The sequence below is a fragment of the Rutidosis leptorrhynchoides genome, chromosome 5, assembly GCF_046630445.1.
Source record: "Rutidosis leptorrhynchoides isolate AG116_Rl617_1_P2 chromosome 5, CSIRO_AGI_Rlap_v1, whole genome shotgun sequence".
NCBI classification, from domain to species: Eukaryota; Viridiplantae; Streptophyta; class Magnoliopsida; order Asterales; family Asteraceae; genus Rutidosis; species Rutidosis leptorrhynchoides.
Window position 1 is genome coordinate 234,961,687 of NC_092337.1, and position 21,105 is coordinate 234,982,791.

Sequence of the window (21,105 nt, forward strand, 5' to 3'; positions counted from 1 at the left end):
TTAGAAGAATTAAGACATGAAGCATACGAAAATTCGTTAATCTATAAAGAAAGAACGAAGAAATGGCATGATAAAAGAATCAGAAGTTCAAAAGAATTTAAAGAAGGAGACAGAGTTCTTCTTTTCAATTCACGATTCAAGCTATTTCCTGGAAAATTGAAATCAAGATGGTCTGGACCATTCATAGTCAAAAGAGTTTTCCCATACGGAACGATAGAATTAATAAATTCAAATGGGATTGAATTTAAAGTTAATGGTCACAGAGTTAAACACTACATAGATAGTCCAATGGAATTCGATGATGAAGTTAATCACAATTGCGACACCACAGCTAACTAAGTGTGGGGAGAATTAAGGGGTTTATGTATTTCTGTTAGAGTTAGATTGTCTGTTTTCGTGTAGTTCTCGAAAATGGAACCCGAATGGTCTTTCCCTAGCAGACCCTAAAGAACTAGTCTTCTCCCCCCATTCTGATTTTTTATTTTTTTTAGGAAATGAAGACTGCCTGTGAACTAAACCATGGTCTAATGCTACACGCTTTGATCACTAAACGTAATAATGACACACTTCCGAGTGAAATAGTATCAGTAATCAGAGAAAGATTGGACGGAGTTAGAAAAGAATCCAGATGCGAAGATAATAAGTTACAATTTAGTAAAGGAAAATCAAAATCCGCAGCGAAAAGAAGAGCACGACACCTAGAAAGATGTCACAAATGCGGAAAATGGTCACATGAAGGTAAATGTTCAAATAATCAAACCTATTCAAATACCGAATTTGTTACTTTATGCAGAGACGGACCGTTCATATGTTTAGAAGAAAAGACACTAAATGCTCGAGGTTACGCCTATGTAGCTATGGAAAACCAATTAAACCGACTATCTTATGAATGGGATAGATCATATAACTAAGAAATCTATTTCACAGGTATGTCTGTACAGTTTTTATTTTTTTTATTTTTTAACCTTTTGATAATAAACGCTAATTTGTTCGCTTTAAAGTATTAAATTGGTATTGAATAAAATTAGGTTTGGCGACCGAAATTATTGATATCATTCAAAAATTTATTACATCACTGCGAAATTTAACATTTATTCTTAAGGTATAAATATCTTTAATCAATCAACCCAAAATATTTCAAAAATTCGTCATGAGTTAAATTAGGTCTTGGAACCGAAATTACTTTACCGAAAAGAGGGGCGCATATTTTTGATAATATTTGATTGATTAATGTGGGATAAAAAGCCAAAAAGATTTTTAATTTTATTTTTATCATGTTTTTAAAATTAATATATAAATCTTAAATTAATATTGTAAACTTTATAAAATCAATATATTTAAAATTGTAAATATTTGAAAAATTAATATAAGTTTGGTGTAAATTTATAATATGAATTTTTAAATTAAGTGTGAATTTATAATATGAATTTTTAAATTAAGTTTGGTGTGAATTTTTAATTTTTAAAATATGAGTTTTATTTTTATGCATTTTAAATTTTAAGTTTGGTGTGAATTTTTAACATTAATTTTGAATTTTATATTTAAGTTGTGTGAATTTAAAAACAAAAATTTACTTTATCTCATTAAGTTAAAAATATGATTTTTAAAATTCGTCGTAAGTTGAAGACTAGGTCGTTGAACCGAAATTGCTTTACCCGAGGGAGGGACGAGAACTTTTATTATCATTATTTTTAATCTTATTGAATTAAAGTATGCCAAAAACATTAAAAAAACCCAAAAATCTTAGCTTTTAAAACAATCGCTACAAAAAGACAAATTTTAAAATTTTGTCGAAGGACGGACTAGGACATCAATCCGAAACGACCTCGTCCTAAATAACAAGGGAAACAAAATTTTAAAATTACTTAATTGTTTTAATTAGTATAAGATGTTATAAAAAAAATAAAAATAAAAATAAAAAAATAAACTCCGCGACTCGCGGAGGGACCGAATTACAGAAAAAAAATAAACGCAAGAACAGCTCAGTTGCACACCACACACGAAAAATACTGCGAAAATACTCCGAAAAAACCCGCAAAAACATCCCCAAAATCACAATTTTTAACCGTTAATCATCAAATCTTTTACTAAAATCATGTTGAGAAGGATGCTATCAAGGAATTACTCAAGAAAAACGGTAAATTTCTACACCTAAACACCATTTAATCCGAAAATTAGTGTTCTTGAGCAATTTTTTCCCCAATTTGATTTTGATGCTTTTTAGTGTAATTATGCTTAAATTGTTTATGTATTATGCTTGTATAACCTAGATTGATGCTATTTAACATGATTAGAAGCCTTAAACTTCAAATTTTGAGTAATCTAGGGTTTGTGTTCTTGAGCAAATTTGGGGCTTTTTGATATAAACAGGTTATGGCCGATTTTTGTCATGAATTGTTGCTAAATTAAGTAGTGTAACATGTTTAGGTAATTAAATGATCCAAATTTTGAGCCTAAACATGATTTTGAGAATTAAAGTGGACTTTTTCAAGTCTAAAATTCATGAACTTGATTTTTGAGAGATAATGCCATTTGAAACTTGTTTAATTGCTAGTAATGATTATTTTGACATGTTATTTGAGTTGAATGCTTATGAACTTGGCGAACATTTTCGTATATGCTTATTTGAAAAAATGTAGATTTGATAAAAATGTGAAAATGAGCTTAAGTTTGATATAAATTGATCATGTCATTGTAATTATTTTGATTGATGATTTTGCTGACACTAATGCATATTTGGATGCACAAAAATTGTATTTGATGTGTTTTGCAGACTGAAAGGGGTGAATCTTCATCCCAAGCTCGCAATGCTCCTGCTGAGAATGCGGAACAACAGGAGGTGGATAACTACTACAAGCAAGATATACCTCATCCAGCCATGACATTTTCTGATATGCACTTAGAAGATTTGCACCCGAACCTGAGATTTGACAGACTTTGGATAGATTATCCAAAATACCAAAGGGGTTTGCATACTCTTCATTCTAAAGTTGTTGAGGTACCTAGGGTCATAGAATGGGGACCATTAGAAGCTGTAGAATTGGCCGGGCCAATTAGGGAATTACTTGCACAGAGGTATGGTAATTCTACTTTTAATGACTGGGTACGTTTATTCACCATGCGTAGACCTGTATATAAAGTATGGTGTGAAGAATTGTTGTGTAGTATAGAATTAAATGATCGGGTAGCTAGTTTAACCGATCGATCTTTTATTAGATTTTTGTTAGGAGGTTCGATGCGCCACATGTCTTTACTAGACATGGATCAGGCTTTACGTATATATACGCCTGAGGAGTTAGCATCTGCTGATTGTAGAGGGTTGATACTAAATGGTAGAAAGATAGATGAAAATTTTGATACACATGGTGTATGGAGTCAAATGACAAGCCATCACCGATTCAAAGGGGGAAATTGCTCTTATTTGGATATAGATAGAGCTGAATTAAGAGTGATTCATAGGTTTTTAGCTAATTCGATTACACAAAGAGGTAAGAACAAGGAAAAGGTAAATGAACAGGATTTGTTTTACCATATGTGTATTCGAGACCCACAAAGCGCTGTAAGTATACCTTATTGTGTGGATTATTATTTATCAGCTATGGTTAGGGGGATGAGACCACATAGCATAATAGGAGGTGGTATTTTTATTACTTTGATTGCTGAATATCTCGGTGTGGATATAAGTCGGGGGGGATTATTAGTCGAAGAACCAGAACCCCGCGATACAATAGGTTTAAATGTATACCATGGTGCAAAAGTTTTGAAGAGGCGAAATAACGCCGCAGTACAATACCATGGTAGACATCCACAGGTTGAGAGAAACCAACAGCAAGGTAATGTAGGAGGGGGAAATGAAATGCAAGAAATGCAAAGGTTTATAGCTTCACAGGAATACGAAAATGCTAGACAGAGAGCATTTGAAGATTGGCAAGTTCATCAAAACCAAATCATAGCTCATTGCCAACATATAGGTAGAAACTATATTCCTACTCCAAAACCCATATTCCCTCCCTGGTCTATAGAGATGCAACCACCGTATCCTACGTATAACCCAGCCGAAGCATTCTATAGCACCTATGGTTATGCATGGAACCCCTATTGGTATCAGTATCATCCCTAGTCTACTTGGTTTTATTTATTTTGTAATTTGTAATGTTGATACGTTTAATACTTATGTTAATATTGTAATAGTTTTTATAATTTTCTAACTTTTATTCTTAGATTTTAATAATTTTTGAATGTGGGGTAATATACCAAACTTCAAAAATATGTATATATGTTTGCAGTTTATCTTATGTACACAACAGGGTAAAACAACGCATTTTCAAAGACTGGCATTAAGTTCAGCAAAAGCAACTAATTTTGACGACAAGATGCAAAATATATGTGAAATAACAACAAGATGGAATGAACAAATGATGTGCACCATTTATCATTCAGCAAACAAACGCCAATATATTTGGAAACTTTGGTAAAATTTAATCATTTTCACACAAATCACCCTCAATAATTTAAATTGTTACTGATTTCTTGCAAATGAGGGCATTGCAAGATCTTAAGTGTGGGAAGGGGTTAAATTCTTTCGGATTTTAAAATTTTTATCTTTATACACTTGGTTACCATTAAAAATACTAGTAACGTAGTAGTTGTATTAGAATCTAGTGCTCTCTAATAATAAAGAACAGCCCTAGTCTTATATACTGACTACCCAATTCTAGTAAAATTTTTCAAAATTTTCAATTAAATGAACTCAAAATCATGTTTATACATATTTATGAACGATAAAACTAGGTTTTAACACCGAAATTATTGTTACCTCAGAAAGGACATAAATTGAGAAATAAACCAAAATGTTAAAATTCATTTAAAATGGAATAGAGGACAATAAAAAGGAAAATAAAAGCCAAGTGTGGGAAAATTCTCCAAGTTATTCAAAACATATATCACATATTTTTGTACAAATAACTGAAAATACTTTTGCTTTGGACTAAACTAAAAAGTTTTACCTGATTTACTGTAAGAAAGATGGATCTACACGATGAATCAATTCCATCATTAAAAGGAAGTAAAGTCTTCCGAAAAAGACACGCGCTTCTTGATTTAGGTCAAGAAGTTGTCGTCCAGACCAGCTGTAGGTTGACGAAAAATCTAGAAAAGTCATCACTAAAATCAACAGGAAATCCACGGACCTCAGCATTAAACAGGGTTGCCAAGTGGTCAGATTTATCCTAACCATGAGAAGGATTTATCTCGTAAAATGGGGGGGCACCATGCAAATTAGCTGGATAAGACTAATGAATCAGATCCCCAGAAAGGATAATCTCCTTAAAAGATCAAAAATCAGCTTTTAAGCCTGATATTACTCAATCCTTGAGATTGACCTTAAAGATTGAGAATTACAAACTCATGGAATTCAATGATATCTAAACTCGAGCTTGAACGAGAAAATATTTTGATCAAAATTACAAACCGATTTGTTTTCTGAAAACCCTATTTTCAATGCGTTCATTACCATTGAACGTAAAATCCTAGGAATTCACCTGGAATTCATTAGGTCACCTGAACCAAATCGGGTGTCAACCGTAAGAACGGTGGTTGCATAGCATGGTCAAAGACAGGACCTTGTGCCAGACCGAAAAATCATAAGGGTGAGCTTTACTATTGCTCCTACCAAGGATAGTAATTGCGTCCGACACGTTATAGACCATAATTAAAAGCATGTCAGGGGACATTGCCTTAACAGTTGCTTGTTCAACGCTTTCCTTTACAACCGGACGGTAGTTTACCGAAAGGTAATATACGGGACAAGTAAACTGGACGTGTTGCTTTCCGAATACAAGGTTAGCAAGTGGGTGACACAAAACCGCAAGTTTTGAGCTAAAATTTTCAAATCTGAAACCCACCAAACCCACAAAAATATTTTGCAAACACCGGTAAAGGGTTACTCCGGAAAACTTATCTAGGGTAAAAACTAGATTTAATTTTCAAAAGATCAAATGTTTTCATAAAGATCCAATTTCCTTAATGGATCTAAATTTTTATAGTCTTGTGGGACTGTAAACCATATCGTTACTACCATTGTTTATACCGCCGTATAGAAATCACTGATGTACAAAGTGTGAAGAATAAAGAAGTGATTCTAGTATTTCAAGATGATATTGCTTGAGGACAAGCAACGCTCAAGTGTGGGAATATTTGATAATGCTAAAAACGAACATATATTTCATAGCATTATTCCTCAAGAAAGACAAGCTTTTAGTTGCAATTGTTCTATTTAAAAGTGATATTCGTTTAAATAATAAAATGTGAAGACAAAAGACAGATTCGACGAATTGAAGACGCAAACGACCAAAAAACTCAAAAGTACAAAATACAATCAAAGAGGTTCCAATTATTGATAAGAAACGTCTCGAAATTACAAGAGTACAAGATTCAAAACGCAAAGTACAAGATATTAAATTGTACGCAAGGACGTTCGAAAATCCAGAACCGGGACCAGAGTCAACTCTCAACGCTCGACGCAACGGACTAAAAATTACAAGTCAACTATGCACATAAATATAATATAATATTTAAATAATTCTTATAATTATTTATATATTATAATAAATAATAAAAATCCATCGGCAAGAAAGACTCCAAAGTTTGTGAGCTGTAATTTCAAACTCCGCGACTCGCGGAGTTTGAAGGCAAAAAATGCCGCGAGTCGCGGAGCCCCAAATTCTGAAACTCCCTATAAAGCCAATCGAATTCTGATCATTTTTCATAACATATATATCCATCTCTCTATCTATACGTAAATATTTATATTTATATTTTAATTTTAATTTTAATTTTAATCCTAATAATAAGGGTATGTTAGCGAATATTGTAAGGGTGTAAGTCGAAATTCTGTCCGTGTAACGCTACGCTATTTTTAATCATTGTAAGTTATGTTTAACCTTTTTAATTTAATGTCTCGTAGCTAAGTTATTATTATGCTTATTTAATCCGAAGTAATCATGATGTTGGGCTAATTACTAAAATTGGGTAATTGGGCTTTGTACCATAATTGGGGTTTGGACAAAGGAACGACACTTGTGGAAATTAGACTATGGGCTATTAATGGGCTTTATATTTGTTTAACTAAATGATAGTTTGTTAATGTTAATATAAAGATTTACAATTGGGCGTCCCTATAAATTACCATATACACTCGATTGGACACGATTGGCTGGGTATTTATATGTACGAATAATCGTTCATTTAACCGGACACGGAAATGGATTAATAGCCACTAGAATAATTAAAACAGGGGTGAAATTATGTACAAGGACACTTGGTATAATTGATAAAAAAATATTAAAACCTTGGGTTACACTCAGTCGACATCCTGGTGTAATTATTAAACAAATTATTAAAATCTTGTTACAGTTTAAGTCCCCAATTAGTTGGAATATTTAACTTCAGGTATATGGATAATTTGACGAGGACATTCGCACTTTATATTTATGACTGATGGACTGTTATGGACAAAAACCAGACGGACATATTAAATAATCCAGGACAAAGGACAATTAACCCATGGGCATAAAACTAAAATCAACACGTCAAACATCATGATTACGGAAGTTTAAATAAGCATAATTCTTTTATTTCATATTTAATTTCCTTTATTTTATATTTAATTGCACTTCTAATTATCGCATTTTTATTTATTGTTATTGTATTTAATTGCACTTTTAATTATCGTACTTTTTAATTATCGCAAGTTTATTTTATCGCACTTTTATTATTCGCAATTTCATTATCGTTATTTACTTTACGCTTTAATTTAAGTCTTGTATTTATTTTTAGTATTTTACATTTGGTTTTAACTGCGACTAAAGTTTTAAAATCGACAAACCGGTCATTAAACGGTAAAACCCCCCTTTATAATAATAATATTACTTATATATATATTTGTATTTTTATAAAAGTAAACTAATATAGCGTTAAGCTTTGTTTAAAGATTTTCCCTGTGGAACGAACCGGACTTACTAAAAACTACACTACTGTACGATTAGGTACACTACCTATAGGTGTTGTAGCAAGGTTTAAGTATATCCATTCTCTAAATAAATAAATATCTTGTGTAAAATTGTATCGTATTTGATAGTATTTTCATAGTAAATATATAACTATTTTGTACCCCTTTGCTAAAACATCACTAACCACCCTCAATAATTTAAATTGTTACTGGTTTCTTGCAAATGAGGGCATTGGGAAGGTGAAAGGACCCGTTCATATACATTATAAACGATTCACAATAGTTGATTACATCGCGAGGTATTTTGACCTCTATATGATACATTTTACAAACATTGCATTCGTTTTTAAAAGACAAACTTTCTTTACAACGAAAGTTGACGGCATGCACACCATTTCATAATACATCCAACTATAATTGACATAATAATAATCTTGATGAACTCAATGACTCGAATGCAACGTCTTTCAAAATACGCCATGAATGACTCCAAGTAATATCCTTAAAATGAGCTAATGCACAGCGGAATATTTCTTTAATACCTGAGAATAAACATGCTTTAAAGTGTCAACCAAAAGGTTGGTGAGTTCATAGGTTTATCATAACAATCATTTCAATATATTAATAGACCACAAGATTTCCGTTTATAAATATATGTACACTCGCAAGTGTATAAGAGTATTCTATAAATTGTAGGCACCCGGTAACAAGCCTTAACGTTCATGTTTTACCCTCTGAAGTACACCAGATCAGGTGTGTTTAAAATAACCTCGAAGTACTAAAGCATCCCATAGTCAGGATGGGGTTTGTCAGGCCCAATAGATCTATCTTTAGGATTCGCGCCTACCGTACATAGACAAGTAGTTTAATGTTACCAAGCTAAGGGTATATTTCTGGTTTAAACCCACATAGAATTAGTTTTAGTACTTGTGCCTATTTCGTAAAACATTTATAAAAAACAGCGCATGTATTCTCAGTCCCAAAAATATATATAAAAGGGAGCAAATGAAACTCACCATACTGTATTTCATAGTAAAAATACATATAACGTCATTTAACAAGTGCAAGGTTGGCCTCGGATTCACAAACCTATATTAATTATATATATTTATATGTTGGTCAATATTTGTCTAACAATTTTTGGTCAAGTCATAGTGTACCACAATCCTAATGCTCGAGACTAATATGCAAAAGTCAACAAAAGTCAACTTGACCCAAAATGACTTCTAAAATTTATACGTGTTTATTATATAACTAAACTATAGTCGTTTTATATATTTAAATATATTTATTAGATTTTATAATAATAAAAGTCATTTATTAATAAAAATTTATATTAACGTTTATATATGATAAAATATACTTTTATATATCTTAAGTAGTAAAATTTATAAAGTTCACTTAATATCTTAAAACTATAGTGGTAAGTATTATTAATGTAATTATATTACGCGTGGTGAAAAATATCTTTGTATCCCCTATTTATTTGATAAAATAATATTGATCATCATAATAATAAGTAAAAGTTGTATTATTTTGTAATAATAATTATTATTATTCTATAAAAAAATAACAATATTTATATTTACTAAAAATGTTATTATGATAAAATGATAATACTAACATAATAGTAATAATGATATTTTATAATAACAATGATATTTCTATTAAAATAATAACGACGATAGTAATAATAATCATTTTAACAATAATACTAAAATTCAGTTGACTATAACTTCAAATCCGTTCATCGAAACCATTCGATATCTAAATGAAAAGTTCTTAATTTTTCGCTAGCTTTCCAATGACATGCATATCATATACCCTATCTCAGTAGCATATGTATCTAATTCAGGATTCAACAAACCTATCTAAGGACAATATCGAATGTACAAGCATGCATAATCCTATATACTCGAGCACTAGTCAGGGATACACTATTGATATATAAAAGTTAAGTTATGAGTGCTCACGTATCAATATTGAGATTCAATATTGTAGAAAAGTACGTAGACGTAACGGAGATGATAAATACTAGATTGACCTCACGAGCATACCCATGAACCATACCCATCACCTCCATAGCTATAACCCATAATTTCCTTAGCTTCAACTCATTCAAAAAACTATTTTGAAATCACTCAGACATCACTCCGTCGTAATATTTTATGTATACTAATAATATCTTGAAATAATACAGAGCAAAGATATATATATATGTAAATCGATTGAGAGAGTTTAGCGAAATATATTTTCAAGTTTCTATGAAATAATGAAACCTATTGAATTCTATTTATAATAGATTTTTGAATTATTAAAGTATGAATTATTAAAGTGAATTATTAAAGTATGAATTATTAAAGTGAATTATTAAAGTATGAATTATTAAAGTGAATTATTAAAGTATGAATTATTAAAGTGAATTATTAAAGTATGAATTATTAATGTGAATTATTAAAGTTAAAGTAAAGTAAAAGTAAAGTAAAGGTAAAGTTAAAGTATAGTAAAAGTATAAAAACTATGTATGTATAATACGCGTATAAATATATATAATATTAATTTAAATCGTTATATATATTTAATGAAATAAAATATAAATATCGTTATATTTATTAGACTGGTTAAGTAATGAGTTGTCAAAAGTGATTCTAGATATTTATAAAAGTTATATACATTTTAATAATAAAGTTCTTTTTAAACTGAAAACGTTTTTGTACGTTTGAAAATAGATTAATAGAATATTATGGAAACCAATTCTCCACTAGCTTTTGTCTAACTTTTGTAAATGACACTTTTTATTTTTATTTATAAATAGCTTTACAAATTATTCCGAATATCGTTAAGAGGAATATATTTCTCAAATCATAGTGGACCTCTCAACAGAGACTTGTAATCATAATTCAATGTTTCTGATAATTCAATCATTTAATATATATTTTTTTTAATTTCATCGATAATCATATTGAAACAATTACGTTCATATAAAGCATTATACTTTTAAATACTTTGTTAACATTTTCAATTTATAACATATACACATATACATACATATTCATATATGTTCATTTAATGGTTCGTGAATCATTGGAATTTGGTCGAGGTTTAAATGAATGTATAAACATAGTTTAAAATCCTTGAGATTTAACTTAACAAGCATTGCTTATCGTGTCAGAATAATATAAAGATAAAGTTTAAATTTAGTCGGAAATTTCCGGGTCGTCACAGTACCTACCCGTTAAAGAAATTTCGTCCCCGAAATTTGATAGAGGTCGTTATGGCTAACAATAAGAATGTTATTATGACGATTATGAAGTTTTATCATGTCTAAGAAGTATGGATAAAATAATTCGATTACTCAAAGCGTATGAGAGAAGTTATCGTAAATGAAGGAAATAAGATTATAGTGATTTGTCATATCTTTTGACGTCATCACAATTGATCTCCGAATTTAAAGAAAATCTTTGTAATCTATGTTGGATTTGATGCTTCGGTGATTAAGGAGATTATGATTCTCTTCGAATTAATACGATAATCCATCTTGATTTCTCTGTCGGGTATTTCACTATAAATCCACCTCCTTCATTTCCTTACAACTCACACCTTCTATTCTTTCTCCCTCAACTCATATTTTAAAGTATTTGTCAATATGCTTCATCCAGTACTGATTCTCGATATACTCCTCACTTTCATATCTGTCGTTCTTCTTTTTCATCTGCCTCCGGAAGAATCTATTTACTTCTACTATACTCTCGGTTTTATAGTGTTTTTAGTTCTTCCGTGTCTTTATATTGCTATATGCATCGATATATACGGTTTATAATTTTTTGGTGGTTGTTGGGTTTTATATCTTCCCTTATATTTCAAAGCCCCTGCTTTTATCTTCTATAATCATTGACATCCACAGTTAATGCTCCCTTCTATTTGCTGCGATTTATACTCCAATTTCTATTTTGGAGTTTTGTCCTTTCGTTTCTTCTTCTTGCGATTAAGCAACGTTTGTAATGGTCCAGTATTCGCAGATATGAATTTCAGAATGAACATAGTTAATGTTCTAAGAAGGAAATAGTAATGGCACGATCTTGATTTGTTAATTTACCAGAATACCCTAAAAAGACCGAATCAACAAGAAAATATATTCTTAATATTTTTAGAGATTAAATAGAATACAAGAGTCGTGTAACATGGAACATGATGACGGCATGGTCTGTGAATCGTCATGTCCTATTAGAAACTCAGCATGACTTACTGTAATATAATCACGTTGATCAAGTGTCATTATATTATACTAACTCATGCTTCAGTTCCCAACACTTCTTCTAAACATTCATAATTTAAACTCGAAAGTTTATAGAATATAGAAACTAATAGTTTCTTATATGATGTAACACTGATAGCGCAAATAGATAAATGACTTCAGATAAGATTAGTTGTGAAAATATCTTCAGAAATATCGCGGATATTTATAATGAAAGATATGATAATATCTTAGAATTTCTAATATTGATGGATGATGATGAAGATTTGTCTGTAAAGGTTTAGAATAAAGAGTAAGGTATTCGTTAATGACTTTAGCAGGCACTGAATCATTTGGATTCTTTGAAGGTAGATTTAGTCTTTGTGATTTGTCCACAGCCACCTTCATAGTCTGTTCAATCCGTTTTTCAGTTCCAAACCTTCTCTTTTTCTCAGCTTTTCCACCTTACTATTCTTTGTCATCAAACTTTTTACTGTTAAGATCGTTTACAGTTTTTGATGCTTCGTCAGCATTTCAAGAACTAGTTTGCTGTTCAAAATATTTTTTAGAACTTCACATTCAAAGTATGTAAGTCCAGGAGATAGATGTTTTACGTACACATATAACTGTTGGCGTAGACATGCTGCGAGATTTCAAAATACTGGTTACTGTTTTTCGATGATTCGTATGACAATTCTCGTTACAAGATGCGAATGAGTAAGTGATGTGATTTCAATAAATATAATGATTTTTCGAAAAGTCAAAGATAATTGAAGTTGTTGGTAAGTTTATTGCTAAGGTGGCGAGATATGAAAGGTCCCCAGTAACGATGACGAAAGGGCAACGTATCTATCGAGGTTATAATAAGACTAGTCCGACTAAAAAGTCAAAGTTGACTTGCTGGAGCTGTGACAAAACTGTCTACTTTGAAAAGGAATTGAAAAGTCATTTTAGCTAATAAATGCCAAAGGGTCTGACACGGATACGCGTTGAACTATGACTTTGGCTTTGAGAGCTTTTTAGGTACATAAATGTGGGTAATATGTGGTTGGATCATCATCTCGATTGTTCATTATTTGAAGTGTCTTCAAAAACTTCGGAGAGATTGAACACAGTTTGTAATCGTCAATATACATATGATGTTCTAACACGGTTTTGAAGTCAAAGTATAGCTTTGAAAGATGTAGGAATCTAAGAGTGATGTCTTCTGTTAAATCATGACTTGGATTTTGATTTGTCAAAATCATAATGCGTAATCAAATTTGGGTGAGAATGGTTGCTTTGATTTCTATACAAGAATGTATATTGTTGTGAGATTTTGGGAGTATAGTTGATGATTTGCTTAATCAGATTCGAAAAATGTAATATATTAATTGTGAATTTATATATCTCTCGGGTATTACCTACCCGTTAAAAAAAATTCACAATTAATATTTTGTACAACAGAATTTTATTACAGTCTTTATGAAAATATATATGTGCATATTTTCTTCAGATGTAACATAGATTTAATGAGTTAATATTAAATTAAAATCATTTGATTTACGGTTGAAACTAGAACTGAATAATCCCTAAAGACTTTAGAAATTACATAACTTTTACAGAGTATTTATTCAATAAAATTGAAATTATGAATTAATACTTCGTTATTTGTTGGTGTTTGTAACCCTTGCACCATATTCTCTAAAGCCACTACTCGAGCGCGAAGCTCGTTGACTTCTTCTATTACACCGGGGTGATTGTCGGTTCGGACGAACGGATAAATAAAATCTAGAATTTGATGTAGTATATAATCGTGACGAGATACTCTGAAAATGAGAGAGAAAATGGTGTTTCGGACCGGTTCGCCGGTAAGTGCTTCAGGTTCATCGCCAAGAGGGCAATGTGGTGGATGGAAGGGATCACCTTCTTCTTGTCTCCAATTATTGAGGAGGCTACGAACCTATCCCCAATTCATCCATAATAGATGATGGCTAATTGGTTGATCCATTCCGGTCACACTGCTTTCGGAGCTTGAGTGGGATTCCATATCGAAATTCGAGGGACTTGAACTAATGACGAATTCCATTTCGTTCGATTGAATAAAGAATTTTTCGATATGAAATGATTTTTCGGCTATCGGGTGGTATTCTAATTACATAGAATATCTATATATATAGCGCAAAAGATTTCGTAGATTACAGAGGAAATTACGGGATATGTCAGGCAAAGTTTACAGTAATAGATACGCTAAGATATGGATTAGCAGATACGCTAAGATATGAATTTTGTCTATACACTATTCATGCAATCAATGCAGTAAGACGTGTCTAGACTAAGAATGATAAGCAGGCAATTTCTAATAAAAATGATAAGCAAAACTTTTGACATGCAGACACGGTCGAAGTCCAGGCTCATTAATGCATCCTAACGACTATCAGTTAGACAAACTAATACAGACCTGGTTCGCTAAGACCACCGCTCTGATACCAACTGAAAGGACCCGTTTATATACATTATAAACGATTCACAATAGTTGATTACATCGCGAGGTATTTTGACCTCTATATGATACATTTTACAAACATTGCATTCGTTTTTAAAAGACAAACTTTCTTTACAACGAAAGTTGACGGCATGCACACCATTTCATAATACATCCAACTATAATTGACATAATAATAATCTTGATGAACTCAATGACTCGAATGCAACGTCTTTCAAAATACGCCATGAATGACTCCAAGTAATATCCTTAAAATGAGCTAATGCACAGCGGAAGATTTCTTTAATACCTGAGAATAAACATTCTTTAAAGTGTCAACCAAAAGGTTGGTGAGTTCATAGGTTTATCATAACAATCATTTCAATATATTAATAGACCACAAGATTTCCGTTTATAAATATATGTACACTCGCAATTGTATAAGAGTATTCTATAAATTGTAGGCACCCGGTAACAAGCCTTAACGTTCATGTTTTACCCTCTGAAGTACACCAGATCAGGTGTGTTTAAAATAACCTCGAAGTACTAAAGCATCCCATAGTCAGGATGGGGTTTGTCAGGCCCAATAGATCTATCTTTAGGATTCGCGCCTACCGTACATAGACAAGTAGTTTAATGTTACCAAGCTAAGGGTATATTTCTGGTTTAAACCCACGTAGAATTAGTTTTAGTACTTGTGCCTATTTCGTAAAACATTTATAAAAAACAGCGCATGTATTCTCAGTCTCAAAAATATATATAAAAGGGAGCAAATGAAACTCACCATACTGTATTTGGTAGTAAAAATACATATAACGTCATTTAACAAGTGCAAGGTTGGCCTCGGATTCACAAACCTATATTAATTATATATATTTATATGTTGGTCAATATTTGTCTAACAATTTTTGGTCAAGTCATAGTGTACCACAATCCTAATGCTCGATACTAATATGCAAAAGTCAACAAAAGTCAACTTGACCCAAAATGACTTCTAAAATTTATACGTGTTTATTATATAACTAAACTATAGTCGTTTTATATATTTAAATATATTTATTAGATTTTATAATAATAAAAGTCATTTATTAATAAAAATTTATATTAACGTTTATATATGATAAAATATACTTTTATATATCTTAAGTAGTAAAATTTATAAAGTTCACTTAATATCTTAAAACTATAGTGGTAAGTATTATTAATGTAATTATATTACGCGTGGTGAAAAATATCTTTGTATCCCCTATTTATTTGATAAAATAATATTGATCATCATAATAATAAGTAAAAGTTGTATTATTTTGTAATAATAATTATTATTATTCTATAAAAAAAATAACAATATTTATATTTACTAAAAATGTTATTATGATAAAATGATAATACTAACATAATAGTAATAATGATATTTTATAATAACAATGATATTTCTATTAAAATAATAACGACGATAGTAATAATAATCATTTTAACAATAATACTAAAATTCAGTTGACTATAACTTCAAATCCGTTCATCGAAACCATTCGATATCTAAATGAAAAGTTCTTAATTTTTCGCTAGCTTTCCAATGACATGCATATCATATACCCTATCTCAGTAGCATATGTATCTAATTCAGGATTCAACAAACCTATCTAAGGACAATATCGAATGTACAAGCATGCATAATCCTATATACTCGAGCACTAGTCAGGGATACACTATTGATATATAAAAGTTAAGTTATGAGTGCTCACGTATCAATATTGAGATTCAATATTGTAGAAAAGTACGTAGACGTAACGGAGATGATAAATACTAGATTGACCTCACGAGCATACCCATGAACCATACCCATCACCTCCATAGCTATAACCCATAATTTCCTTAGCTTCAACTCATTCAAAAAACTATTTTGAAATCACTCGGACATCACTCCGTCGTAATATTTTATGTATACTAATAATATCTTGAAATAATACAGAGCAAAGATATATATATATATATGTAAATCGATTGAGAGAGTTTAGAGAAATATATTTTCAAGTTTCTATGAAATAATGAAACCTATTGAATTCTATTTATAATAGATTTTTGAATTATTAAAGTATGAATTATTAAAGTGAATTATTAAAGTATGAATTATTAAAGTGAATTATTAAAGTATGAATTATTAAAGTGAATTATTAAAGTATGAATTATTAAAGTAAATTATTAAAGTATAAATTATTAAAGTGAATTATTAAAGTTAAAGTAAAGTAAAAGTAAAGTAAAGGTAAAGTTAAAGTATAGTAAAAGTATAAAAACTATGTATGTATAATACGCGTATAAATATATATAATATTAATTTAAATCGTTATATATATTTAATGAAATAAAATATAAATATCGTTATATTTATTATACTGGTTAAGTAATGAGTTGTCAAAAGTGATTCTAGATATTTATAAAAGTTATATACGTTTTAATAATAAAGTTCTTTTTAAACTGAAAACGTTTTTGTACGTTTGAAAATAGATTAATAGAATATTATGGAAACCAATTCTCCACTAGCTTTTGTCTAACTTTCGTAAATGACACTTTTTATTTTTATTTATAAATAGCTTTACAAATTATTCTGAATATCGTTAAGAGGAATATATTTCTCAAATCATAGTGGACCTCTCAACAGAGACTTGTAATCATAATTCAATGTTTCTGATAATTCAATCATTTAATATATATTTTTTTTAATTTCGTCGATAATCATATTGAAACAATTACTTTCATATAAAGCATTATACTTTTAAATACTTTGTTGACATTTTCAATTTATAACATATACACATATACATACATATTCATATATGTTCATTTAATGGTTCGTGAATCATTGGAATTTGGTCGAGGTTTAAATGAATGTATAAACATAGTTTAAAATCCTTGAGATTTAACTTAACAAGCATTGCTTATCGTGTCAGAATAATATAAAGATAAAGTTTAAATTTAGTCGGAAATTTCCGGGTCGTCACAGAAGGGGTTAAATTCTTTCGGATTTTCAAAAAATTTTATTTAAACACTTGGTTACCATTAAAAATACTAGTAACGCAGTAGTTGTATTAGAATCTAGTGCTCTCTGATAACAAAGAACAGCCCTAGTCTTATATACTGACTACCCAATTCTAGTAAAATTTTTCAAAATTTTCAATTAAATGAATTCAAAATCATGTTTATACATATTTATGAACGATAAAACTAGGTGTTAACATCGAAATTATTGTTACCTTGGAAAGGACATAAATTGAGAAATAAACCAAAATGTTAAAATTCATTTAAAATGGAATAGAGGACAATAAAAATGAAAATAAAAGCCAAGTGTGGGAAAATTTTTACCAAGTTATTCAAAACATATATCACATATTTTTGTACAAATAACTGAAAATACTTTTGCTTTGGACTAATCTAATCAATTTTACCCGATTTACAGTAATATATTTGAAAGAAAGATGGATCTACACGATGAATCAATTCCATCATTAAAAGGAAGTAAAGTCTTCCGAAAAAGACACGCGCTTCTTGATTTAGGTCAAGAAGTTGTCGTTCAGACCAGCTGTAGGTTGAAGAAAAATCTAGAAAAGTCAACACTAAAATCAGCAGGAAATCCACGGACCTCAGCATCAAACAGGGTCGCCAAGTGGTCAGATTTATCCTAACCATGAGAAGGATTTATCTCGTAAAATGGGGAGGACGCCGTGCAAATTAGCTTGATAAGACTAATGAATCAGATCTCCAGAAAGGATAATCTTCTTAAAGATTAAAAATCAGTTTTTAAGACTGATATTACTCAATCCTTGAGATTAACTTTAAAGATTGAGAATTACAAACTCATGGAATTCGATGATATCTAAACTCGAGCTTGAACGAGAAAATATTTTGATCAAATTAAAACCGATTTGTTTTTTGAAAATTCATTTTCAATGCGTTCATTACCATTGAACGTCAAATCCTAGGAATTCACCTAGAATTCATTAGGTCACCTGAACCAAATCAGGTGTCAACCGTAAGAACGGTGGTTGCATAGCATGGTCAAAGACAGGACCTTGTGCCAGACCGAAAAATTATAAGGGTGAGCTTTACTATTGCTCCTACCAAGGATAGTAATTGCATCCGATACGTTATAAACCATAATTAAAAGAATGTCAGGGGACATTGCCTTAACAGTTGCTTGTTCAACGCTTTCCTTTACAACCGGACGGTAGTTTATCGAAAGGTAATATACGGAGCAAGTATACTGGATGTGTTGCTTTCCCAATACAAGGTTAGCAAGTGGGTAACACAAAACCTCAAGTTTTGAGCTAAAAATTTCAAAGATGAAACCCACCAAACCCACAAAAAGAATTTGCAAACACCGGTGAAGGGTTATTCCGGAAAACTTATCTAGGGTAAAAACGAGATTTAATTTTCAAAAGATCAAATGTTTTCATAAAGATCCAATTTCCTTAATGGATCTAAATTTTATAGTCATGTGGGACTGTAAACCACATCGTTACTACCATTGTTTATACCGTCGTATAGAAATCACTGATGTACAAAGTGTGAAGAATAAAGAAGTGATTCTAGTATATTTCAAGACTATATTGCTTGAGGACAAGCAACGCTCAAGTGTGAGAATATTTGATAATGCTAAAAATGAACATATATTTCATAGCATTATTCCTCAAGAAAGACAAGCTTTTAGTTGCAATTGTCCTATTTACAAGTGATATTCGGTTAAATAATAAAAGGTGAAGACAAAAGATAGATTCGACGAATCGAAGACGCAAACGACCAAAAAGCTCAAAAGTACAAAATACAATCAAAGAGGTTCCAATTATTGATAAGAAACGTCTCAAAATTACAAGAGTACAAGATTCAAAACGCAAAGTACAAGATATTAAATCGTACGCAAGGACGTTCGAAAATCCAGAACCGGGACCAGAGTCAACTCTCAACGCTCGACGCAACGGACTAAAAATTACAAGTTTATATAATTAATTATATAAATTATATATATATTATATTTATATATTAAAACCGTCGGCATACTAGGATCCAAACTTGTATGAGCTGGATTTGCGAACTCCGCAACTCGCGGAGTATGTAGTACAAAAATGCCGCAACTCGCGGAGCTGTCCTGGACAAAAATGCCTATAAAAGCTCGCGCATTCTGAACGTTTTATATATCCTAATTCTATCTATCTCTCAAAATGTATATATATATATATATATATATATATATATATATATATATATATATATATATATATATATATATATATATATATATATATTATAATATTAATTTTAATTTTAATTTTAATTTTAAATCCTAATAATAAGGGTATGTTAGCGAATGTTGTAAGGGTGTAAGTCGAAATTCTGTCCGTGTAACGCTACGCTATTTTTAATCATTGTAAGTTATGTTCAACCTTTTTAATTTAATGTCTCATAGCTAAGTTATTATTATGCTTATTTAAATCGAAGTAATCATGATGTTGGGCTAAATACTAAAATTGGGAAATTGGGCTTTGTACCATAATTGGGTTTTAGACAAAAGAACGACACTTGTGGAAATTAGACTATGGGCTATTAATTGGCTTTATATTTGTTTAACTAAATGATAGTTTGTTAATTTTAATATAAAGATTTGCAATTGGACGTCCCTATAAATAACCATATACACTCGATCGGACACGATGGGCGGGATATTTATATGTACGAATAATCGTTCATTTAACCGGACACGGGAATGAATTAATAGTCTATGGAATTATTAAAACAGGGGTGAAATTATGTACAAGGACACTTGGCATAATTGATAACAAAGTATTAAAACCTTAGGTTACACGCAGTAGATAACCTGGTGTAATTATTAAACAAAGTATTAAAACCTTGTTACAGTTTAAGTCCCCAATTAGTTGGAATATTTGACTTCGGGTATAAGGATAATTTGACGAGGACACTCGCACCTTAAATTTATGACTGATGGACTGTTATGGACAAAAACCAGACGGACATATTAAATAATCCAGGACAAAGGACAATTAACCCATGGGCATAAAACTAAAATCAACACGTCAAACATCATGATTAAGGAAGTTTAAATAAGCATAATTCTTTTATTTCATATTTAATTTCCTTTATTTTATTTTTAATTGCACTTCTAATTATCGTACTTTTATTTATTGTCATTGTATTTAATTGCACTTTTAATTATCGTACTTTTTAATTATCGCAAGTTTATTTTATCGCACTTTTATTTATCGCAATTTCATTATCGTTATTTACTTTACGCTTTAAATTAAGTCTTGTATTTATTTTCAATATTTTACATTAGGTTTTAACTGCGACTAAAGTTTTAAAAATCGACAAACCAGTCATTAAACGGTAAAAACT